We start from the raw sequence: 26,434 nt of genomic DNA, 5'->3' as shown, positions 1-26,434 counted from the left end.
TTTTTTGATCAGATGCGTAGTTCTCGAGATATATCAAGGTATTTAAAAGTTCCGAAGCCGCACCAACATAATAGAGATACAGAAACACCGTGGCCCCTTTCTTTGAGATAACTCTGCACTATTGCGACCTGCAAATGCCACTTCCAGCTCAGCTGTGCAGAAGAAGAACAACAAGAAGAAGAAATATCTCGAAATATGTCCGTCAGGCCCCTTCCCTTGAGATATATCTGCAAATATCTCGGAAACGAAGCGAGCTATGGCAAAATGTTAAGAGACCTTTTTTGTAGAGAATTATGTTTCCTACAATATAGGTTCTATGATATTTTTTGACCAGAAGCGTAGTTTTCGAGATATATCGAGATATTTAAAAGTTCCGAAGCCGCACCAACATAATAGAGATACAGAAACACCGTGGCCCCTTTCTTTGAGATAACTCTGCACTATTGCGAGCTGCAAATGCCACTTCCAGCTTAGCTGTGCAGAAGAAGAACAACAAGAAGAAGAAATATCTCGAAATATGTCCGGCAGGCCCCTTCCCTTGAGATATATCTGCAAATATCTCGGAAACGAAGCGAGCTATGGCAAAATGTTAAGAGACCTTTTTTGTAGAGAATTAAGTTTCCTACTTTTTATGTTCTATGATATTTTTCGATCAGAGGCGTAGTTCTCGAGATATATCAAGATATTTAAAAGTTCCGAAGCCGCACCAACATAATAGAGATACAGAAACACCGTGGCCCCTTTCTTTGAGAAAACTCTGCACTATTGCGAGCTGCAAATGCCACTTCCAGCTTAGCTGTGCAGAAGAAGAACAACAAGAAGAAGAAATATCTCGAAATATGTCCGGCAGGCCCCTTCCCTTGAGATATATCTGCAAATATCTCGGAAAAGAAGCGAGCTATGGCAAAATGTTAAGAGACCTTTTTTGTAGAGAATTACGTTTCCTACTTTTTATGTTCTATGATATTTTTTGATCAGATGCGTAGTTCTCGAGATATATCAAGATATTTAAAAGTTCCGAAGCCGCACCAACATAATAGAGATACAGAAACACCGTGGCCCCTTTCTTTGAGATAACTCTGCACTATTGCGAGCTGCAAATGCCACTTCCAGCTTAGCTGTGCAGAGGAAGAACAACAAGAAGAAGAAATATCTCGAAATATGTCCGTCAGGCCAGTTCCTTTGAGCTGAATCTGCAAATATCTCGGAAACGAAGCGAGCTATGGCAAAATGTTAAGAGACGTTTTTTGTAGAGAATTATGTTTCCTACAATTTATGTTCTATGATATTTTTTTATCAGAAGCGTAGTTTTCGAGATATATCGAGATATTTAAAAGTTCCGAAGCCGCACCAACATAATAGAGATACAGAAACACCGTGGCCCCTTTCTTTGAGATAACTCTGCACTATTGCGACCTGCAAATGCCACTTCCAGCTCAGCTGTGCAGAAGAAGAACAACAAGAAGAAGAAATATCTCGAAATATGTCCGTCAGGCCCCTTCCCTTGAGATATATCTGCAAATATCTCGGAAACGAAGCGAGCTATGGCAAAATGTTAAGAGACCTTTTTTGTAGAGAATTATGTTTCCTACAATTTAGGTTCTATGATATTTTTTGGTCAGAAGCGTAGTTTTCGAGATATATCGAGATATTTAAAAGTTCCGAAGCCGCACCAACATAATAGAGATACAGAAACACCGTGGCCCCTTTCTTTGAGATAACTCTGCACTAGTGCGAGCCGCAAATGCCACTTCCAGCTTAGCTGTGCAGAAGAAGAACAACAAGAAGAAGAAATATCTCGAAATATGTCCGTCAGGCCCCTTCCCTTGAGATATATCTGCAAATATCTCGGGAACGAAGCGAGCTATGGCAAAATGTTAAGAGACCTTTTTTGTAGAGAATTAAGTTTCCTACTTTTTATGTTCTATGATATTTTTTGATCAGATGCGTAGTTCTCGAGATATATCAAGATATTTAAAAGTTCCGAAGCCGCACCAACATAATAGAGATACAGAAACACCGTGGCCCCTTTCTTTGAGATAATTCTGCACTATTGCGAGCTGCAAATGCCACTTCCAGCTTAGCTGTGCAGAGGAAGAACAACAAGAAGAAGAAGTATCTCGAAATATGTCCGTCAGGCCCGTTCCTTTGAGCTGAATCTGCAAATATCTCGGAAACGAAGCGAGCTATGGCAAAATGTTAAGAGACCTTTTTTGTAGAGAATTAAGTTTCCTACTTTTTATGTTCTATGATATTTTTTGATCAGATGCGCAGTTCTCGAGATATATCAAGATATTTAAAAGTTCCGAAGCCGCACCAACATAATAGAGATACAGAAACACCGTGGCCCCTTTCTTTGAGATAACTCTGCACTATTGCGAGCTGCAAATGCCACTTCCAGCTTAGCTGTGCAGAAGAAGAACAACAAGAAGAAGAAATATCTCGAAATATGTCCGTCAGGCCCCTTCCCTTGAGATAAATCTGGAAATATCTCGGAAACGAAGAGAGCTATTGCAAAATGTTAAGAGACCTTTTTTGTAGAGAATTAAGTTTCCTACTTTTTACGTTCTATGACATTTTTTGATCAGATGCGTAGTTCTCGAGATATATCAAGATATTTAAAAGTTCCGAAGCCGCACCATCATAATAGAGATACAGAAACACCGTGGTCCCTTTCTTTGAGATAACTCTGCACTATTGCGAGCTGTAAATGCCACTTCCAGCTTAGCTGTGTAGAAGAAGAACAACAAGAAGAAGAAATATCTTGAAATATGTCCGTCAGGCCCCTTCCCTTGAGATATATCTGCAAATATCTCGGAAACGAAGCGAGCTATGGCAAAATGTTAAGAGAACTTTTTTGTCGAGAATTATGTTTCCTACTTTTTATGTTCTATGATATTTTTTGATCAGATGCGTAGTTCTCGAGATATATCAAGATATTTAAAAGTTCCGAAGCCGCACCAACATAATAGAGATACAGAAACACCGTGGCCCCTTTCTTTGAGCTAACTCTGCACTAGTGCGAGCCGCAAATGCCACTTCCAGCTTAGCTGTGCAGAAGAAGAACAACAAGAAGAAGAAATATCTCGAAATATGTCCGTCAGGCCCCTTCCCTTGAGATAAATCTGCAAATATCTCGGAAACGAAGCGAGCTATGGCAAAATGTTAAGAGACCTTTTTTGTAGAGAATTAAGTTTCCTACTTTTTATGTTCTATGATATTTTTTGATCAGATGCGCAGTTCTCGAGATATATCAAGATATTTAAAAGTTCCGAAGCCGCACCAACATAATAGAGATACAGAAACACCGTGGCCCCTTTCTTTGAGATAACTCTGCACTATTGCGAGCTGCAAATGCCACTTCCAGCTTAGCTGTGCAGAAGAAGAACAACAAGAAGAAGAAATATCTCGAAATATGTCCGTCAGGCCCCTTCCCTTGAGATAAATCAGGAAATATCTCGGAAACGAAGAGAGCTATTGCAAAATGTTAAGAGACCTTTTTTGTAGAGAATTAAGTTTCCTACTTTTTACGTTCTATGACATTTTTTGATCAGATGCGTAGTTCTCGAGATATATCAAGATATTTAAAAGTTCCGAAGCCGCACCAACATAATAGAGATACAGAAACACCGTGGCCCCTTTCTTTGAGATGACTCTGCACTATTGCGAGCTGGAAATGCCACTTCCAGTTTAGCTGTGCAGAAGAAGAACAACAAGAAGAAGAAATATCTCGAAATATGTCCGTTAGGCCCCTTCCCTTGAGATAAATCAGGAAATATCTCGGAAACGAAGAGAGCTATTGCAAAATGTTAAGAGACCTTTTTTGTAGAGAATTAAGTTTCCTACTTTTTACGTTCTATGACATTTTTTGATCAGATGCGTAGTTCTCGAGATATATCAAGATATTTAAAAGTTCCGAAGCCGCACCAACATAATAGAGATACAGAAACACCGTGGCCCCTTTCTTTGAGATGACTCTGCACTATTGCGAGCTGGAAATGCCACTTCCAGTTTAGCTGTGCAGAAGAAGAACAACAAGAAGAAGAAATATCTCGAAATATGTCCGTTAGGCCCCTTCCCTTGAGATAAATCTGCAAATATCTCGGAAACGAAGCGAGCTATGGCAAAATGTTAAGAGACCTTTTTTGTAGAGAATTAAGTTTCCTAAGTTTTATGTTCTATGATATTTTTTGGTCAGATGCGTAGTTCTCGAGATATATCAAGATATTTAAAAGTTCCGAAGCCGCACCAACATAATAGAGATACAGAAACACCGTGGCCCCTTTCTTTGAGATAACTCTGCACTATTGCGAGCTGCAAATGCCACTTCCAGCTTAGCTGTGCAGAAGAAGAACAACAAGAAGAAGAAATATCTCGAAATATGTCCGTCAGGCCCCTTCCCTTAAGATAAATCTGGAAATATCTCGGAAACGAAGAGAGCTATTGCAAAATGTTAAGAGACCTTTTTTGTAGAGAATTAAGTTTCCTACTTTTTACGTTCTATGACATTTTTTGATCAGATGCGTAGTTCTCGAGATATATCAAGATATTTAAAAGTTCCGAAGCCGCACCAACATAATAGAGATACAGAAACACCGTGGCCCCTTTCTTTGAGATAACTCTGCACTATTGCGAGCTGCAAATGCCACTTCCAGCTTAGCTGTGCAGAAGAAGAACAACAAGAAGAAGAAATATCTCGAAATATGTCCGTCAGGCCCCTTCCCTTGAGATAAATCTGCAAATATCTCGGAAACGAAGAGAGCTATGGCAAAATGTTAAGAGACCTTTTTTGTAGAGAATTTAGTTTCCTACTTTTCATGTTCTATGATATTTTTTGATCAGATGCGTAGTTCTCGAGATATATCAAGATATTTAAAAGTTCCGAAGCCGCACCAACATAATAGAGATACAGAAACACCGTGGCCCCTTTCTTTGAGATAACTGTGCACTATTGCGAGCTGTAAATGCCACTTCCAGCTTAGCTGTGCAGAAGAAGAACAACAAGAAGAAGAAATATCTCGAAATATGTCCGTCAGGCCCGTTCCTTTGAGCTGAATCTGCAAATATCTCGGAAACGAAGCGAGCTATGGCAAAATGTTAAGAGACGTTTTTTGTAGTGAATTATGTTTCCTACAATTTATGTTCTATGATATTTTTTGATCAGAAGCGTAGTTTTCGAGATATATCGAGATATTTAAAAGTTCCGAAGCCGCACCAACATAATAGAGATACAGAAACACCGTGGCTCCTTTCTTTGAGATAACTCTGCACTAGTGCGAGCCGCAAATGCCACTTCCAGCTTAGCTGTGCAGAAGAAGAACAACAAGAAGAAGAAATATCTCGAAATATGTCCGTCAGGCCCCTTCCCTTGAGATAAATCTGCAAATATCTCGGAAACGAAGCGAGCTATGGCAAAATGTTAAGAGACCTTTTTTGTAGAGAATTAAGTTTCCTACTTTTTACGTTCTATGATATTTTTCGATCAGAGGCGTAGTTCTCGAGATATATCAAGGTATTTAAAAGTTCCGAAGCCGCACCAACATAATAGAGATACAGAAACACCGTGGCCCCTTTCTTTGAGATAACTCTGCACTAGTGCGAGCCGCAAATGCCACTTACAGCTTAGCTGTGCAGAAGAAGAACAACAAGAAGAAGAAATATCTCGAAATATGTCCGTTAGGCCCCTTCCCTTGAGATAAATCTGCAAATATCTCGGAAACGAAGCGAGCTATGGCAAAATGTTAAGAGACCTTTTTTGTAGAGAATTAAGTTTCCTACTTTTTATGTTCTATGATATTTTTTGATCAGATGCGTAGTTCTCGAGATATATTAAGATATTTAAAAGTTCCGCAGCCGCACCAACATAATAGAGATACAGAAACACGGTGGCCCCTTTCTTTGAGATAACTCTGCACTATTGCGAGCTGCAAATGCCACTTCCAGCTTAGCTGTGCAGAAGAAGAACAACAAGAGGAAGAAGTATCTCGAAATATGTCCGTCAGGCCCCTTCCCTTGAGATAAATCTGCAAATATCTCGGAAACGAAGAGAGCTATGGCAAAATGTTAAGAGACCTTTTTTGTAGAGAATTAAGTTTCCTACTTTTTATGTTCTATGATATTTCTTGATCAGATGCGTAGTTCTCGAGATATATCAAGATATTTAAAAGTTCCGAAGCCGCACCAACATAATAGAGATACAGAAACACCGTGGCCCCTTTCTTTGAGATAACTCTGCACTATTGCGAGCTGTAAATGCCACTTCCAGCTTAGCTGTGCAGAAGAAGAACAACAAGAAGAAGAAATATCTCGAAATATGTCCGTCAGGCCCCTTCCCTTGAGATAAATCAGGAAATATCTCGGAAACGAAGAGAGCTATTGCAAAATGTTAAGAGACCTTTTTTGTAGAGAATTAAGTTTCCTACTTTTTACGTTCTATGACATTTTTTGATCAGATGCGTAGTTCTCGAGATATATCAAGATATTTAAAAGTTCCGAAGCCGCACCAACATAATAGAGATACAGAAACACCGTGGCCCCTTTCTTTGAGATGACTCTGCACTATTGCGAGCTGGAAATGCCACTTCCAGTTTAGCTGTGCAGAAGAAGAACAACAAGAAGAAGAAATATCTCGAAATATGTCGGTTAGGCCCCTTCCCTTGAGATAAATCTGCAAATATCTCGGAAACGAAGCGAGCTATGGCAAAATGTTAAGAGACCTTTTTTGTAGAGAATTAAGTTTCCTAAGTTTTATGTTCTATGATATTTTTTGGTCAGATGCGTAGTTCTCGAGATATATCAAGATATTGAAAAGTTCCGAAGCCGCACCAACATAATAGAGATACAGAAACACCGTGGCCCCTTTCTTTGAGATAACTCTGCACTATTGCGAGCTGCAAATGCCACTTCCAGCTTAGCTGTGCAGAAGAAGAACAACAAGAAGAAGAAATATCTCGAAATATGTCCGTCAGGCCCCTTCCCTTAAGATAAATCTGGAAATATCTCGGAAACGAAGAGAGCTATTGCAAAATGTTAAGAGACCTTTTTTGTAGAGAATTAAGTTTCCTACTTTTTACGTTCTATGACATTTTTTGATCAGATGCGTAGTTCTCGAGATATATCAAGATATTTAAAAGTTCCGAAGCCGCACCAACATAATAGAGATACAGAAACACCGTGGCCCCTTTCTTTGAGATAACTCTGCACTATTGCGAGCTGCAAATGCCACTTCCAGCTTAGCTGTGCAGAAGAAGAACAACAAGAAGAAGAAATATCTCGAAATATGTCCGTCAGGCCCCTTCCCTTGAGATAAATCTGCAAATATCTCGGAAACGAAGAGAGCTATGGCAAAATGTTAAGAGACCTTTTTTGTAGAGAATTTAGTTTCCTACTTTTCATGTTCTATGATATTTTTTGATCAGATGCGTAGTTCTCGAGATATATCAAGATATTTAAAAGTTCCGAAGCCGCACCAACATAATAGAGATACAGAAACACCGTGGCCCCTTTCTTTGAGATAACTGTGCACTATTGCGAGCTGTAAATGCCACTTCCAGCTTAGCTGTGCAGAAGAAGAACAACAAGAAGAAGAAATATCTCGAAATATGTCCGTCAGGCCCGTTCCTTTGAGCTGAATCTGCAAATATCTCGGAAACGAAGCGAGCTATGGCAAAATGTTAAGAGACGTTTTTTGTAGTGAATTATGTTTCCTACAATTTATGTTCTATGATATTTTTTGATCAGAAGCGTAGTTTTCGAGATATATCGAGATATTTAAAAGTTCCGAAGCCGCACCAACATAATAGAGATACAGAAACACCGTGGCTCCTTTCTTTGAGATAACTCTGCACTAGTGCGAGCCGCAAATGCCACTTCCAGCTTAGCTGTGCAGAAGAAGAACAACAAGAAGAAGAAATATCTCGAAATATGTCCGTCAGGCCCCTTCCCTTGAGATAAATCTGCAAATATCTCGGAAACGAAGCGAGCTATGGCAAAATGTTAAGAGACCTTTTTTGTAGAGAATTAAGTTTCCTACTTTTTACGTTCTATGATATTTTTCGATCAGAGGCGTAGTTCTCGAGATATATCAAGGTATTTAAAAGTTCCGAAGCCGCACCAACATAATAGAGATACAGAAACACCGTGGCCCCTTTCTTTGAGATAACTCTGCACTAGTGCGAGCCGCAAATGCCACTTACAGCTTAGCTGTGCAGAAGAAGAACAACAAGAAGAAGAAATATCTCGAAATATGTCCGTTAGGCCCCTTCCCTTGAGATAAATCTGCAAATATCTCGGAAACGAAGCGAGCTATGGCAAAATGTTAAGAGACCTTTTTTGTAGAGAATTAAGTTTCCTACTTTTTATGTTCTATGATATTTTTTGATCAGATGCGTAGTTCTCGAGATATATTAAGATATTTAAAAGTTCCGCAGCCGCACCAACATAATAGAGATACAGAAACACCGTGGCCCCTTTCTTTGAGATAACTCTGCACTATTGCGAGCTGCAAATGCCACTTCCAGCTTAGCTGTGCAGAAGAAGAACAACAAGAAGAAGAAATATCTCGAAATATGTCCGTCAGGCCCCTTCCCTTGAGATAAATCTGCAAATATCTCGGAAACGAAGAGAGCTATTGCAAAATGTTAAGAGACCTTTTTTGTAGAGAATTAAGTTTCCTACTTTTTACGTTCTATGACATTTTTTGATCAGATGCGTAGTTCTCGAGATATATCAAGATATTTAAAAGTTCCGAAGCCGCACCATCATAATAGAGATACAGAAACACCGTGGTCCCTTTCTTTGAGATAACTCTGCACTATTGCGAGCTGTAAATGCCACTTCCAGCTTAGCTGTGTAGAAGAAGAACAACAAGAAGAAGAAATATCTTGAAATATGTCCGTCAGGCCCCTTCCCTTGAGATATATCTGCAAATATCTCGGAAACGAAGCGAGCTATGGCAAAATGTTAAGAGACCTTTTTTGTCGAGAATTATGTTTCCTACTTTTTATGTTCTATGATATTTTTTGATCAGATGCGTAGTTCTCGAGATATATCAAGATATTTAAAAGTTCCGAAGCCGCACCAACATAATAGAGATACAGAAACACCGTGGCCCCTTTCTTTGAGCTAACTCTGCACTAGTGCGAGCCGCAAATGCCACTTCCAGCTTAGCTGTGCAGAAGAAGAACAACAAGAGGAAGAAGTATCTCGAAATATGTCCGTCAGGCCACTTCCCTTGAGATAAATCTGCAAATATCTCGGAAACGAAGAGAGCTATTGCAAAATGTTAAGAGACCTTTTTTGTAGAGAATTAAGTTTCCTACTTTTTACGTTCTATGACATTTTTTGATCAGATGCGTAGTTCTCGAGATATATCAAGATATTTAAAAGTTCCGAAGCCGCACCATCATAATAGAGATACAGAAACACCGTGGTCCCTTTCTTTGAGATAACTCTGCACTATTGCGAGCTGTAAATGCCACTTCCAGCTTAGCTGTGCAGAAGAAGAACAACAAGAATAAGAAATATCTCGAAATATGTCCGTCAGGCCCCTTCCCTTGAGATAAATCTGCAAATATCTCGGAAACGAAGCGAGCTATGGCAAAATGTTAAGAGACCGTTTTTGTAGAGAATGAAGTTTCCTACTTTTTACGTTCTATGATATTTTTTGATCAGATGCGTAGTTCTCGAGATATATCAAGATATTTAAAAGTTCCGAAGCCGCACCAACATAATAGAGATACAGAAACACCGTGGCCCCTTTCTTTGAGATAACTCTGCACTATTGCGAGCTGCAAATGCCACTTCCCGCTTAGCTGTGCAGAAGAAGAACAACAAGAATAAGAAATATCTCGAAATATGTCCGTCAGGCCCCTTCCCTTGAGATAAATCTGCAAATATCTCGGAAACGAAGAGAGCTATGGCAAAATGTTAAGAGACCTTTTCTGTAGAGAATTAAGTTTCCTACTTTTTATGTTCTATGATATTTTTTGATCAGATGCGTAGTTCTCGAGATATATCAAGATATTTAAAAGTTCCGAAGCCGCACCAACATAATAGAGATACAGAAACACCGTGGCCCCCTTCTTTGAGATAACTCTGCACTATTGCGAGCTGCAAATGCCACTTCCAGGTTAGCTGTGCAGAAGAAGAACAACAAGAAGAAGAAGTATCTCGAAATATATCCGTCAGGCCCCTTCCCTTGAGATATATCTGCAAATATCTCGGAAACGAAGCGAGCTATGGCAAAATGTTAAGAGAACTTTTTTGTAGAGAATTATGTTTCCTACAATTTATGTTCTATGATATTTTTTGATCAGAAGCGTAGTTTTCGAGATATATCGAGATATTTAAAAGTTCCGAAGCCGCACCAACATAATAGAAATACAGAAACACCGTGGCCCCTTCCTTTGAGATAACTCTGCACTAGTGCGAGCCGCAAATGCCACTTCCAGCTTAGCTGTGCAGAAGAAGAACAACAAGAAGAAGAAATATCTCGAAATATGTCCGTTAGGCCCCTTCCCTTGAGATAAACCTGCAAATATCTCGGAAACGAAGCGAGCTATGGCAAAATGTTAAGAGACCTTTTTTGTAGAGAATTAAGTTTCCTACTTTTTATGTTCTATGATATTTTTTGATCAGATGCGTAGTTTTCGAGATATATCGAGATATTTAAAAGTTCCGAAGCCGCACCAACATAATAGAGATACAGAAACACCGTGGCCCCTTTCTTTGAGATAACTCTGCACTATTGCGAGCTGCAAATGCCACTTCCAGCTTAGCTGTGCAGAAGAAGAACAACAAGAATAAGGAATATCTCGAAATATGTCCGTCAGGCCCCTTCCCTTGAGATAAATCTGCAAATATCTCGGAAACGAAGAGAGCTATGGCAAAATGTTGAGAGACCTTTTTTGTAGAGAATTAAGTTTCCTACTATTTATGTTCTATGATATTTTTTGGTCAGATGCGTAGTTCTCGAGATATATCAAGATATTTAAAAGTTCCGAAGCCGCACCAACATAATAGAGATACAGAAACACCGTGGCCCCTTTCTTTGAGATAACTCTGCACTAGTGCGAGCCGCAAATGCCACTTCCAGCTTAGCTGTGCAGAAGAAGAACAACAAGAAGAAGAAATATCTCGAAATATGTCCGTCAGGCCCCTTGCCTTGAGATAAATCTGCAAATATCTCGAAAACGAAGCGAGCTATGGCAAAATGTTAAGAGACCGTTTTTGTAGAGAATTAAGTTTCCTACTTTTTATGTTCTATGATATTTTTTGATCAGATGCGTAGTTCTCGAGATATATCAAGATATTTAAAAGTTCCGAAGCCGCACCAACATAATAGAGATACAGAAACACCGTGGCTCCTTTCTTTGAGATAACTCTGCACTAGTGCGAGCCGCAAATGCCACTTCCAGCTTAGCTGTGCAGAAGAAGAACAACAAGAAGAAGAAATATCTCGAAATATGTCCGTCAGGCCCCTCCCCTTGAGATAAATCTGCAAATATCTCGGAAACGAAGCGAGCTATGGCAAAATGTTAAGAGACCATTTTTGTAGAGAATTAAGTTTCCTACTTTTTATGTTCTATGATATTTTTTGATCAGATGCGTAGTTCTCGAGATATATCAAGATATTTAAAAGTTCCGAAGCCGCACCAACAGAATAGAGATACAGAAACACCGTGGCTCCTTTCTTTGAGATAACTCTGCACTATTGCGAGCTGGAAATGCCACTTCCAGTTTAGCTGTGCAGAAGAAGAACAACAAGAAGAAGAAATATCTCGAAATATGTCCGTTAGGCCCCTTCCCTTGAGATAAACCTGCAAATATCTCGGAAACGAAGCGAGCTATGGCAAAATGTTAAGAGACCGTTTTTGTAGAGAATTAAGTTTCCTACTTTTTATGTTCTATGATATTTTTTTATCAGATGCGTAGTTCTCGAGATATATCAAGATATTTAAAAGTTCCGAAGCCGCACCAACATAATAGAGATACAGAAACACCGTGGCCCCTTTCTTTGAGATAACTCTGCACTATTGCGAGCTGCAAATGCCACTTCCAGGTTAGCTGTGCAGAAGAAGAACAACAAGAAGAAGAAGTATCTCGAAATATGTCCGTCAGGCCCCTTCCCTTGAGATATATCTGCAAATATCTCGGAAACGAAGCGAGCTATGGCAAAATGTTAAGAGAACTTTTTTGTAGAGAATTATGTTTCCTACAATTTATGTTCTATGATATTTTTTGATCAGAAGCGTAGTTTTCGAGATATATCGAGATATTTAAAAGTTCCGAAGCCGCACCAACATAATAGAAATACAGAAACACCGTGGCCCCTTTCTTTGAGATAACTCTGCACTAGTGCGAGCCGCAAATGCCACTTCCAGCTTAGCTGTGCAGAAGAAGAACAACAAGAAGAAGAAATATCTCGAAATATGTCCGTTAGGCCCCTTCCCTTGAGATAAACCTGCAAATATCTCGGAAACGAAGCGAGCTATAGCAAAATGTTAAGAGACCTTTTTTGTAGAGAATTAAGTTTCCTACTTTTTATGTTCTATGATATTTTTTGATCAGATGCGTAGTTTTCGAGATATATCGAGATATTTAAAAGTTCCGAAGCCGCACCAACATAATAGAGATACAGAGACACCGTGGCCCCTTTCTTTGAGATAACTCTGCACTATTGCGAGCTGCAAATGCCACTTCCAGCTTAGCTGTGCAGAAGAAGAACAACAAGAATAAGGAATATCTCGAAATATGTCCGTCAGGCCCCTTCCCTTGAGATAAATCTGCAAATATCTCGGAAACGAAGAGAGCTATGGCAAAATGTTGAGAGACCTTTTTTGTAGAGAATTAAGTTTCCTACTATTTATGTTCTATGATATTTTTTGATCAGATGCGTAGTTCTCGAGATATATCAAGATATTTAAAAGTTCCGAAGCCGCACCAACATAATAGAGATACAGAAACACCGTGGCCCCTTTCTTTGAGATAACTCTGCACTAGTGCGAGCCGCAAATGCCACTTCCAGCTTAGCTGTGCAGAAGAAGAACAACAAGAAGAAGAAATATCTCGAAATATGTCCGTCAGGCCCCTTGCCTTGAGATAAATCTGCAAATATCTCGGAAACGAAGCGAGCTATGGCAAAATGTTAAGAGACCGTTTTTGTAGAGAATTAAGTTTCCTACTTTTTATGTTCTATGATATTTTTTGATCAGATGCGTAGTTCTCGAGATATATCAAGATATTTAAAAGTTCCGAAGCCGCACCAACATAATAGAGATACAGAAACACCGTGGCCCCTTTCTTTGAGATAATTCTGCACTATTGCGAGCTGCAAATGCCACTTCCAGCTTAGCTGTGCAGAAGAAGAACAACAAGAATAAGAAATATCTCGAAATATGTCCGTCAGGCCCCTTCCCTTGAGATAAATCTGCAAATATCTCGGAAACGAGGAGAGCTATGGCAAAATGTTGAGAGACCTTTTTTGTAGAGAATTAAGTTTCCTACTATTTATGTTCTATGATATTTTTTGATCAGATGCGTAGTTCTCGAGATATATCAAGATATTTAAAAGTTCCGAAGCCGCACCAACATAATAGAGATACTGAAACACCGTGGCCCCTTTCTTTGAGATAACTCTGCACTAGTGCGAGCCGCAAATGCCACTTCCAGCTTAGCTGTGCAGAAGAAGAACAACAAGAAGAAGAAATATCTCGAAATATGTCCGTCAGGCCCCTCCCCTTGAGATAAATCTGCAAATATCTCGGAAACGAAGCGAGCTATGGCAAAATGTTAAGAGACCGTTTTTGTAGAGAATTAAGTTTCCTACTTTTTATGTTCTATGATATTTTTTGATCAGATGCGTAGTTCTCGAGATATATCAAGATATTTAAAAGTTCCGAAGCCGCACCAACATAATAGAGATACAGAAACACCGTGGCCCCTTTCTTTGAGATAACTCTGCACTAGTGCGAGCCGCAAATGCCACTTCCAGCTTAGCTGTGCAGAAGAAGAACAACAAGAAGAAGAAATATCTCGAAATATGTCCGTCAGGCCCCTTGCCTTGAGATAAATCTGCAAATATCTCGGAAACGAAGCGAGCTATGGCAAAATGTTAAGAGACCGTTTTTGTAGAGAATTAAGTTTCCTACTTTTTATGTTCTATGATATTTTTTGATCAGATGCGTAGTTCTCGAGATATATCAAGATATTTAAAAGTTCCGAAGCCGCACCAACATAATAGAGATACAGAAACACCGTGGCCCCTTTCTTTGAGATAATTCTGCACTATTGTGAGCTGCAAATGCCACTTCCAGCTTAGCTGTGCAGAAGAAGAACAACAAGAATAAGAAATATCTCGAAATATGTCCGTCAGGCCCCTTCCCTTGAGATAAATCTGCAAATATCTCGGAAACGAGGAGAGCTATGGCAAAATGTTGAGAGACCTTTTTTGTAGACAATTAAGTTTCCTACTATTTATGTTCTATGATATTTTTTGATCAGATGCGTAGTTCTCGAGATATATCAAGATATTTAAAAGTTCCGAAGCCGCACCAACATAATAGAGATACAGAAACACCGTGGCCCCTTTCTTTGAGATAACTCTGCACTAGTGCGAGCCGCAAATGCCACTTCCAGCTTAGCTGTGCAGAAGAAGAACAACAAGAAGAAGAAATATCTCGAAATATGTCCGTCAGGCCCCTCCCCTTGAGATAAATCTGCAAATATCTCGGAAACGAAGCGAGCTATGGCAAAATGTTAAGAGACCGTTTTTGTAGAGAATTAAGTTTCCTACTTTTTATGTTCTATGATATTTTTTGATCAGATGCGTAGTTCTCGAGATATATCAAGATATTTAAAAGTTCCGAAGCCGCACCAACATAATAGAGATACAGAAACACCGTGGACCCTTTCTTTGAGATAACTCTGCACTAGTGCGAGCCGCAAATGCCACTTCCAGCTTAGCTGTGCAGAAGAAGAACAACAAGAAGAAGAAATATCTCGAAATATGTCCGTCAGGCCCCTTGCCTTGAGATAAATCTGCAAATATCTCGGAAACGAAGCGAGCTATGGCAAAATGTTAAGAGACCGTTTTTGTAGAGAATTAAGTTTCCTACTTTTTATGTTCTATGATATTTTTTGATCAGATGCGTAGTTCTCGAGATATATCAAGATATTTAAAAGTTCCGAAGCCGCACCAACATAATAGAGATACAGAAACACCGTGGCCCCTTTCTTTGAGATAATTCTGCACTATTGTGAGCTGCAAATGCCACTTCCAGCTTAGCTGTGCAGAAGAAGAACAACAAGAATAAGAAATATCTCGAAATATGTCCGTCAGGCCCCTTCCCTTGAGATAAATCTGCAAATATCTCGGAAACGAGGAGAGCTATGGCAAAATGTTGAGAGACCTTTTTTGTAGACAATTAAGTTTCCTACTATTTATGTTCTATGATATTTTTTGATCAGATGCGTAGTTCTCGAGATATATCAAGATATTTAAAAGTTCCGAAGCCGCACCAACATAATAGAGATACAGAAACACCGTGGCCCCTTTCTTTGAGATAACTCTGCACTAGTGCGAGCCGCAAATGCCACTTCCAGCTTAGCTGTGCAGAAGAAGAACAACAAGAAGAAGAAATATCTCGAAATATGTCCGTCAGGCCCCTCCCCTTGAGATAAATCTGCAAATATCTCGGAAACGAAGCGAGCGATGGCAAAATGTTAAGAGAGCTTTTTTGTAGAGAATTATGTTTCCTACTTTTTATGTTCTATGATATTTTTTGATCAGACGCGTAGTTCTCGAGATATATCAAGATATTTAAAAGTTCCGAAGCCGCACCAACATAATAGAGATACAGAAACACCGTGGCCCCTTTCTTTGAGATAACTCTGCACTATTGCGAGCTGCAAATGCCACTTCCAGCTTAGCTGTGCAGAAGAAGAACAACAAGAAGAAGAAATATCTCGAAATATGTCCGTCAGGCCCCTTCCCTTGAGATAAATCTGCAAATATCTCGGAAACGAAGAGAGCTATGGCAAAATGTTAAGAGACCTTTTTTGTAGAGAATTATGTTTCCTACAATTTATGTTCTATGATATTTTTTGATCAGAAGCGTAGTTTTCGAGATATATCGAGATATTTAAAAGTTCCGAAGCCGCACCAACATAATAGAGATACAGAAACACCGTGGCCCCTTTCTTTGAGATAACCTTGCACTAGTGCGAGCCGCAAATGCCACTTCCAGCTTAGCTGTGCAGAAGAAGAACAACAAGAAGAAGAAATATCTCGAAATATGTCCGTCAGGCCCCTCCCCTTGAGATAAATCTGCAAATATCTCGGAAACGAAGCGAGCGATGGCAAAATGTTAAGAGAGCTTTTTTGTAGAGAATTATGTTTCCTACTTTTTATGTTCTATGATATTTTTTGATCAGACGCGTAGTTCTCGAGATATATCAAGATATTTAAAAGTTCCGAAGCCGCACCAACATAATAGAGATACAGAAACACCGTGGCCCCTTTCTTTGAGATAACTCTGCACTATTGCGAGCTGCAAATGCCACTTCCAGCTTAGCTGTGCAGAAGAAGAACAACAAGAAGAAGAAATATCTCGAAATATGTCCGTCAGGCCCCTTCCCTTGAGATAAATCTGCAAATATCTCGGAAACGAAGAGAGCTATGGCAAAATGTTAAGAGACCTTTTTTGTAGAGAATTATGTTTCCTACAATTTATGTTCTATGATATTTTTTGATCAGAAGCGTAGTTTTCGAGATATATCGAGATATTTAAAAGTTCCGAAGCCGCACCAACATAATAGAGATACAGAAACACCGTGGCCCCTTTCTTTGAGATAACCTTGCACTATTGCGAGCTGTAAATGCCACTTTCAGCTTAGCTGTGCAGAAGAAGAACAACAAGAAGAAGAAATATCTCGAAATATGTCCGTCAGGCCCCTTCCCGTGAGATATATCTGCAAATATCTCGGAAACGAAGCGAGCTATGGCAAAATGTCAAGAGACCTTTTTTGTAGAGAATTAAGTTTCCTACTTTTTATGTTCTATGATATTTTTTGATCAGATGCGTAGTTCTCCAGATATATCAAGATATTTAAAAGTTCCGAAGCCGCACCAACATAATAGAGATACAGAAACACCGTGGCCCCTTTCTTTGAGATAACTCTGCACTAGTGCGAGCCGCAAATGCCACTTCCAGCTTAGCGGTGCAGAAGAAGAACAACAAGAAGAAGAAATATCTCGAAATATGTCCGTCAGGCCCCTCCCCTTGAGATAAATCTGCAAATATCTCGGAAACGAAGCGAGCTATGGCAAAATGTTAAGAGACCGTTTTTGTAGAGAATTAAGTTTCCTACTTTTTATGTTCTATGATATTTTTTGATCAGATGCGTAGTTCTCGAGATATATCAAGATATTTAAAAGTTCCGAAGCCGCACCAACATAATAGAGATACAGAAACACCGTGGCCCCTTTCTTTGAGATAACTCTGCACTAGTGCGAGCCGCAAATGCCACTTCCAGCTTAGCTGTGCAGAAGAAGAACAACAAGAAGAAGAAATATCTCGAAATATGTCCGTCAGGCCCCTTGCCTTGAGATAAATCTGCAAATATCTCGGAAACGAAGCGAGCTATGGCAAAATGTTAAGAGACCGTTTTTGTAGAGAATTAAGTTTCCTACTTTTTATGTTCTATGATATTTTTTGATCAGATGCGTAGTTCTCGAGATATATCAAGATATTTAAAAGTTCCGAAGCCGCACCAACATAATAGAGATACAGAAACACCGTGGCCCCTTTCTTTGAGATAATTCTGCACTATTGTGAGCTGCAAATGCCACTTCCAGCTTAGCTGTGCAGAAGAAGAACAACAAGAATAAGAAATATCTCGAAATATGTCCGTCAGGCCCCTTCCCTTGAGATAAATCTGCAAATATCTCGGAAACGAGGAGAGCTATGGCAAAATGTTGAGAGACCTTTTTTGTAGACAATTAAGTTTCCTACTATTTATGTTCTATGATATTTTTTGATCAGATGCGTAGTTCTCGAGATATATCAAGATATTTAAAAGTTCCGAAGCCGCACCAACATAATAGAGATACAGAAACACCGTGGCCCCTTTCTTTGAGATAACTCTGCACTAGTGCGAGCCGCAAATGCCACTTCCAGCTTAGCTGTGCAGAAGAAGAACAACAAGAAGAAGAAATATCTCGAAATATGTCCGTCAGGCCCCTCCCCTTGAGATAAATCTGCAAATATCTCGGAAACGAAGCGAGCTATGGCAAAATGTTAAGAGAGCTTTTTTGTAGAGAATTATGTTTCCTACTTTTTATGTTCTATGATATTTTTTGATCAGACGCGTAGTTCTCGAGATATATCAAGATATTTAAAAGTTCCGAAGCCGCACCAACATAATAGAGATACAGAAACACCGTGGCCCCTTTCTTTGAGATAACTCTGCACTATTGCGAGCTGCAAATGCCACTTCCAGCTTAGCTGTGCAGAAGAAGAACAACAAAAAGAAGAAATATCTCGAAATATGTCCGTCAGGCCCCTTCCCTTGAGATAAATCTGCAAATATCTCGGAAACGAAGAGAGCTATGGCAAAATGTTAAGAGACCTTTTTTGTAGAGAATTATGTTTCGTACAATTTATGTTCTATGATATTTTTTGATCAGAAGCGTAGTTTTCGAGATATATCGAGATATTTAAAAGTTCCGAAGCCGCACCAACATAATAGAGATACAGAAACACCGTGGCCCCTTTCTTTGAGATAACCTTGCACTATTGCGAGCTGTAAATGCCACTTTCAGCTTAGCTGTGCAGAAGAAGAACAACAAGAAGAAGAAATATCTCGAAATATGTCCGTCAGGCCCCTTCCCGTGAGATATATCTGCAAATATCTCGGAAACGAAGCGAGCTATGGCAAAATGTCAAGAGACCTTTTTTGTAGAGAATGAAGTTTCCTACTTTTTATGTTCTATGATATTTTTTGATCAGATGCGTAGTTCTCGAGATATATCAAGATATTTAAAAGTTCCGAAGCCGCACCAACATAATAGAGATACAGAAACACCGTGGCCCCTTTCTTTGAGATAACTCTGCACTAGTGCGAGCCGCAAATGCCACTTCCAGCTTAGCTGTGCAGAAGAAGAACAACAAGAAGAAGAAATATCTCGAAATATGTCCGTCAGGCCCCTCCCCTTGAGATAAATCTGCAAATATCTCGGAAACGAAGCGAGCTATGGCAAAATGTTAAGAGACCGTTTTTGTAGAGAATTAAGTTTCCTACTTTTTATGTTCTATGATATTTTTTGATCAGATGCGTAGTTCTCGAGATATATCAAGATATTTAAAAGTTCCGAAGCCGCACCAACATAATAGAGATACAGAAACACCGTGGCCCCTTTCTTTGAGATAACTCTGCACTATTGCGAGCTGCAAATGCCACTTCCAGTTTAGCTGTGCAGAAGAAGAACAACAAGAATAAGAAATATCTCGAAATATGTCCGTCAGGCCCCTTCCCTTGAGATAAATCTGCAAATATCTCGGAAACGAAGCGAGCTATGGCAAAATGTTAAGAGACCTTTTTTGTAGAGAATTATGTTTCCGACAATTTATGTTCTATGATATTTTTTGATCAGAAGCGTAGTTTTCGAGATATATCGAGATATTTAAAAGTTCCGAAGCCGCACCAACATAATAGAGATACAGAAACACCGTGGCCCCTTTCTTTGAGATAACTCTGCACTATTGCGAGCTGTAAATGCCACTTCCAGCTTAGCTGTGCAGAAGAAGAACAACAAGAAGAAGACATATCTCGAAATATGTCCGTCAGGCCCCTTCCCTTGAGATATATCTGCAAATATCTCGGAAACGAAGCGAGCTATGGCAAAATGTTAAGAGACCTTTTTTGTAGAGAATTATGTTTCCTACAATTTATGTTCTATGATATTTTTTGATCAGAAGCGTAGTTTTCGAGATATATCGAGATATTTAAAAGTTCCAAAGCCGCACCAACATAATAGAGATACAGAAACACCGTGGCCCCTTTCTTCGAGATAACTCTGCACTATTGCGAGCTGCAAATGCCACTTCCAGCTTAGCTGTGCAGAGGAAGAACAACAAGAAGAAGAAATATCTCGAAATATGTCCGTCAGGCCAGTTCCTTTGAGCTGAATCTGCAAATATCTCGGAAACGAAGCGAGCTATGGCAAAATGTTAAGAGACGTTTTTTGTAGAGAATTATCTTTCCTACAATTTATGTTCTATGATATTTTTTGATCAGAAGCGTAGTTTTCGAGATATATCGAGATATTTAAAAGTTCCGAAGCCGCACCAACATAATAGGGATACAGAAACACCGTGGCCCCTTTCTTTGAGATAACTCTGCAGTATTGCGAGCTGTAAATGCCACTTCCAGCTTAGCTGTGCAGAAGAAGAACAACAAGAAGAAGAAATATCTCGAAATATGCCCGTCAGGCCCCTTCCCTTGAGATAAATCTGCAAATATCTCGGAAACGAAGCGAGCTATGGCAAAATGTTAAGAGACCGTTTTTGTAGAGAATTAAGTTTCCTACTTTTTATGTTCTATGATATTTTTTGATCAGATGCGTAGTTCTCGAGATATATCAAGATATTTAAAAGTTCCGAAGCCGCACCAACATAATAGAGATACAGAAACACCGTGGCCCCTTTCTTTGAGATAATTCTGCACTATTGTGAGCTGCAAATGCCACTTCCAGCTTCGCTGTGCAGAAGAAGAACAACAAGAATAAGAAATATCTCGAAATATGTCCGTCAGGCCCCTTCCCTTGAGATAAATCTGCAAATATCTCGGAAACGAGGAGAGCTATGGCAAAATGTTGAGAGACCTTTTTTGTAGACAATTAAGTTTCCTACTATTTATGTTCTATGATATTTTTTGATCAGATGCGTAGTTCTCGAGATATATCAAGATATTTAAAAGTTCCGAAGCCGCACCAACATAATAGAGATACAGAAACACCGTGGCCCCTTTCTTTGAGATAACTCTGCACTAGTGCGAGCCGCAAATGCCACTTCCAGCTTAGCTGTGCAGAAGAAGAACAACAAGAAGAAGAAATATCTCGAAATATGTCCGTCAGGCCCCTCCCCTTGAGATAAATCTGCAAATATCTCGGAAACGAAGCGAGCTATGGCAAAATGTTAAGAGAGCTTTTTTGTAGAGAATTAAGTTTCCTACGTTTTGTGTTCTATGATATTTTTTGATCAGATGCGTAGTTCTCGAGATATATCAAGATATTTAAAAGTTCCGAAGCCGCACCAACATAATAGAGATACAGAAACACCGTGGCCCCTTTCTTTGAGATAACTCTGCACTATTGCGAGCTGCAAATGCCACTTCCAGCTTAGCTGTGCAGAAGAAGAACATCAAGAAGAAGAAATATCTCGAAATATGTCCGTCAGGCCCCTTCCCTTGAGATAAATCTGCAAATATCTCGGAAACGAAGAGAGCTATGGCAAAATGTTAAGAGACCTTTTTTGTAGAGAATTAAGTTTCCTACTTTTTATGTTCTATGATATTTTTTGATCTGATGCGTAGTTCTCGAGATATATCAAGATATTTAAAAGTTCCGAAGCCGCACCAACATAATAGAGATACAGAAACACCGTGGCCCCTTTCTTTGAGATAACTCTGCACTATTGCGAGCTGTAAATGCCACTTCCAGCTTAGCTGTGCAGAAGAAGAACAACAAGAAGAAGAAATATCTCGAAATATGTCCGTCAGGCCCCTTCCCTTGAGATAAATCTGCAAATATCTCGGAAACGAAGAGAGCTATGGCAAAATGTTAAGAGACCTTTTTTGTAGAGAATTAAGTTTCCTACAATTTATGTTCTATGATATTTTTTGATCAGAAGCGTAGTTTTCGAGATATATCGAGATATTTAAAAGTTCCGAAGCCGCACCAACATAATAGAGATACAGAAACACCGTGGCCCCTTTCGTTGAGATAACTCTGCACTAGTGCGAGCCGCAAATGCCACTTCCAGCTTAGCTGTGCAGAAGAAGAACAACAAGAAGAAGAAATATCTCGAAATATGTCCGTCAGGCCCCTTCCCTTGAGATAAATCTGCAAATATCTCGGAAACGAAGCGAGCTATGGCAAAATGTTAAGAGACCTTTTTTGTAGAGAATTAAGTTTCCTACTTTTTATGTTCTATGATATTTTTCGATCAGATGCGTAGTTCTCGAGATATATCAAGATATCTAAAAGTTCCGAAGCCGCACCAACATAATAGAGATGCAGAAACACCGTGGCCCCTTTCTTTGAGATAACTCTGCACTATTGCGAGCTGCAAATGCCACTTCCAGCTTAGCTGTGCAGAAGAAGAACAACAAGAAGAAGAAATATCTCGAAATATGTCCGTCAGGCCCCTTCCCTTGAGATAAATCTCCAAATATCTCGGAAACGAAGAGAGCTATGGCAAAATGTTAAGAGACCTTTTTTATAGAGAATTAAGTTTCCTACTTTTTATGTTCTATGATATTTTTTGATCTGATGCGTAGTTCTCGAGATATATCAAGATATTTAAAAGTTCCGAAGCCGCACCAACATAATAGAGATACAGAAACACCGTGGCCCCTTTCTTTGAGATAACTCTGCACTATTGCGAGCTGTAAATGCCACTTCCAGCTTAGCTGTGCAGAAGAAGAACAACAAGAAGAAGAAATATCTCGAAATATGTCCGTCAGGCCCCTTCCCTTGAGATATATCTGCAAATATCTCGGAAACGAAGCGAGCTATGGCAAAATGTTAAGAGACCTTTTTTGTAGAGAATTATGTTTCCTACAATTTATGTTCTATGATATTTTTTGATCAGAAGCGTAGTTTTCGAGATATATCGAGATATTTAAAAGTTCCAAAGCCGCACCAACATAATAGAGATACAGAAACACCGTGGCCCCTTTCTTTGAGATAACTCTGCACTATTGCGAGCTGCAAATGCCACTTCCAGCTTAGCTGTGCAGAGGAAGAACAACAAGAAGAAGAAATATCTCGAAATATGTCCGTCAGGCCAGTTCCTTTGAGCTGAATCTGCAAATATCTCGGAAACGAAGCGAGCTATGGCAAAATGTTAAGAGACGTTTTTTGTAGAGAATTATCTTTCCTACAATTTATGTTCTATGATATTTTTTGATCAGAAGCGTAGTTTTCGAGATATATCGAGATATTTAAAAGTTCCGAAGCCGCACCAACATAATAGGGATACAGAAACACCGTGGCCCCTTTCTTTGAGATAACTCTGCAGTATTGCGAGCTGCAAATGCCACTTCCAGCTTAGCTGTGCAGAAGAAGAACAACAAGAAGAAGAAATATCTCGAAATATGCCCGTCAGGCCCCTTCCCTTGAGATAAATCTGCAAATATCTCGGAAACGAAGAGAGCTATGGCAAAATGTTAAGAGACCTTTTGTGTATAGAATTAAGTTTCCTACTTTTTATGTTCTATGATATTTTTTGATCTGATGCGTAGTTCTCGAGATATATCAAGATATTTAAAAGTTCCGAAGCCGCACCAACATAATAGAGATACAGAAACACCGTGGCCCCTTTCGTTGAGATAACTCTGCACTAGTGCGAGCCGCAAATGCCACTTCCAGCTTAGCTGTGCAGAAGAAGAACAACAAGAAGAAGAAATATCTCGAAATATGTCCGTCAGGCCCCTTCCCTTAAGATATATCTGCAAATATCTCGGAAACGAAGCGAGCTATGGCAAAATGTTAAGAGACCTTTTTTGTAGAGAATTAAGTTTGCTACTTTTTATGTTCTATGATATTTTTTGATCAGATGCGTAGTTCTCGAGATATATCAAGATATTTAAAAGTTCCGAAGACGCACCAACATAATAGAGATACAGAAACACCGTGGCCCCTTTCTTTGAGATAACTCTGCACTATTGCGAGCTGTAAATGCCACTTCCAGCTTAGCTGTGCAGAAGAAGAACAACAAGAAGAAGAAATATCTCGAAATATGTCCGTCAGGCCCCTTCCCTTGAGATAAATCTGCAAATATCTCGGAAACGAAGAGAGCTATGGCAAAATGTTAAGAGACCTTTTTTGTAGAGAATTAAGTTTCCTACAATTTATGTTCTATGATATTTTTTGATCAGAAGCGTAGTTTTCGAGATATATCGAGATATTTAAAAGTTCCGAAGCCGCACCAACATAATAGAGATACAGAAACACCGTGGCCCCTTTCGTTGAGATAACTCTGCACTAGTGCGAGCCGCAAATGCCACTTCCAGCTTAGCTGTGCAGAAGAAGAACAACAAGAAGAAGAAATATCTCGAAATATGTCCGTCAGGCCCCTTCCCTTGAGATAAATCTGCAAATATCTCGGAAACGAAGCGAGCTATGGCAAAATGTTAAGAGACCTTTTTTGTAGAGAATTAAGTTTCCTACTTTTTATGTTCTATGATATTTTTTGATCAGATGCGTAGTTCTCGAGATATATCAAGATATTTAAAAGTTCCGAAGCCGCACCAACATAATAGAGATACAGAAACACCGTGGCCCCTTTCTTTCAGATAACTATGCACTATTGCGAGCTGCAAATGCCACTTCCAGCTTAGCTGTGCAGAAGAACAACAAGAAGAAGAAATATCTCGAAATATGTCCGTCAGGCCCCTTCCCTTGAGATAAATCTGCAAATATCTCGGAAACGAAGAGAGCTATGGCAAAATGTTAAGAGACCTTTTTTGTAGAGAATTAAGTTTCCTACAATTTATGTTCTATGATATTTTGTGATCAGAAGCGTAGCTTTCGAGATATATCGAGATATTTAAAAGTTCCGAAGCCGCACCAACATAATAGAGATACTGAAACACCGTGGCCCCTTTCGTTGAGATAACTCTGCACTAGTGCGAGCCGCAAATGCCACTTCCAGCTTAGCTGTGCAGATGAAGAACAACAAGAAGAAGAAATATCTCGAAATATGTCCGTCAGGCCCCTTCCCTTGAGATAAATCTGCAAATATCTCGGAAACGAAGCGAGCTATGGCAAAATGTTAAGAGACCTTTTTTCTAGAGAATTAAGTTTCCTACTTTTTACGTTTTATGATATTTTTTCATCAGATGCGTAGTTCTCGAGATATATCAAGATATCTAAAAGTTCCGAAGCCGCACCAACATAATAGAGATACAGAAACACCGTGGCCCCTTTCTTCCAGATAACTATGCACTATTGCGAGCTGCAAATGCCACTTCCAGCTTAGCTGTGCAGAAGAAGAACAACAAGAAGAAGAAATATCTCGAAATATGTCCGTCAGGCCCCTTCCCTTGAGATATATCTGCAAATATCTCGGAAACGAAGCGAGCTATGGCAAAATGTTGAGAGACCTTTTTTGTAGAGAATTATGTTTCGTACAATTTATGTTCTATGATATTTTTTGGTCAGACGCGTAGTTTTCGAGATATATCGAGATATTTAACAGTTCCAAAGCCGCACCAACATAATAGAGATACAGAAACACCGTGGCCCCTTTCTTTGAGATAACTCTGCACTATTGCGAGCTGCAAATGCCACTTCCAGCTTAGCTGTGCAGAAGAAGAACATCAAGAAGAAGAAATATCTCGAAATATGTCCGTCAGGCCCCTTCCCTTGAGATAAATCTGCAAATATCTCGGAAACGAAGAGAGCTATGGCAAAATGTTAAGAGACCTTTTTTGTAGAGAATTAAGTTTCCTACTTTTTATGTTCTATGATATTTTTTGATCTGATGCGTAGTTCTCGAGATATATCAAGATATTTAAAAGTTCCGAAGCCGCACCAACATAATAGAGATACAGAAACACCGTGGCCCCTTTCTTTGAGATAACTCTGCACTAGTGCGAGCCGCAAATGCCACTTCCAGCTTAGCTGTGCAGAAGAAGAACAACAAGAAGAAGAAATATCTCGAAATATGTCCGTCAGGCCCCTTCCCTTGAGATAAATCTGCAAATATCTCGGAAACGAAGCGAGCTATGGCAAAATGTTGAGAGACCTTTTTTGTAGAGAATTATGTTTCGTACAATTTATGTTCTATGATATTTTTTGGTCAGACGCGTAGTTTTCGAGATATATCGAGATATTTAAAAGTTCCAAAGCCGCACCAACATAATAGAGATACAGAAACACCGTGGCCCCTTTCTTTGAGATAACTCTGCACTATTGCGAGCTGCAAATGCCACTTCCAGCTTAGCTGTGCAGAAGAAGAACATCAAGAAGAAGAAATATCTCGAAATATGTCCGTCAGGCCCCTTCCCTTGAGATAAATCTGCAAATATCTCGGAAACGAAGAGAGCTATGGCAAAATGTTAAGAGACCTTTTTTGTAGAGAATTAAGTTTCCTACTTTTTATGTTCTATGATATTTTTTGATCTGATGCGTAGTTCTCGAGATATA

This window comes from Osmia lignaria, unplaced genomic scaffold, assembly GCF_051020975.1.
Source record: "Osmia lignaria lignaria isolate PbOS001 unplaced genomic scaffold, iyOsmLign1 scaffold0006, whole genome shotgun sequence".
Classification (NCBI taxonomy): domain Eukaryota; kingdom Metazoa; phylum Arthropoda; class Insecta; order Hymenoptera; family Megachilidae; genus Osmia; species Osmia lignaria.
Note: the sequence above shows the minus strand (reverse complement) of the source record.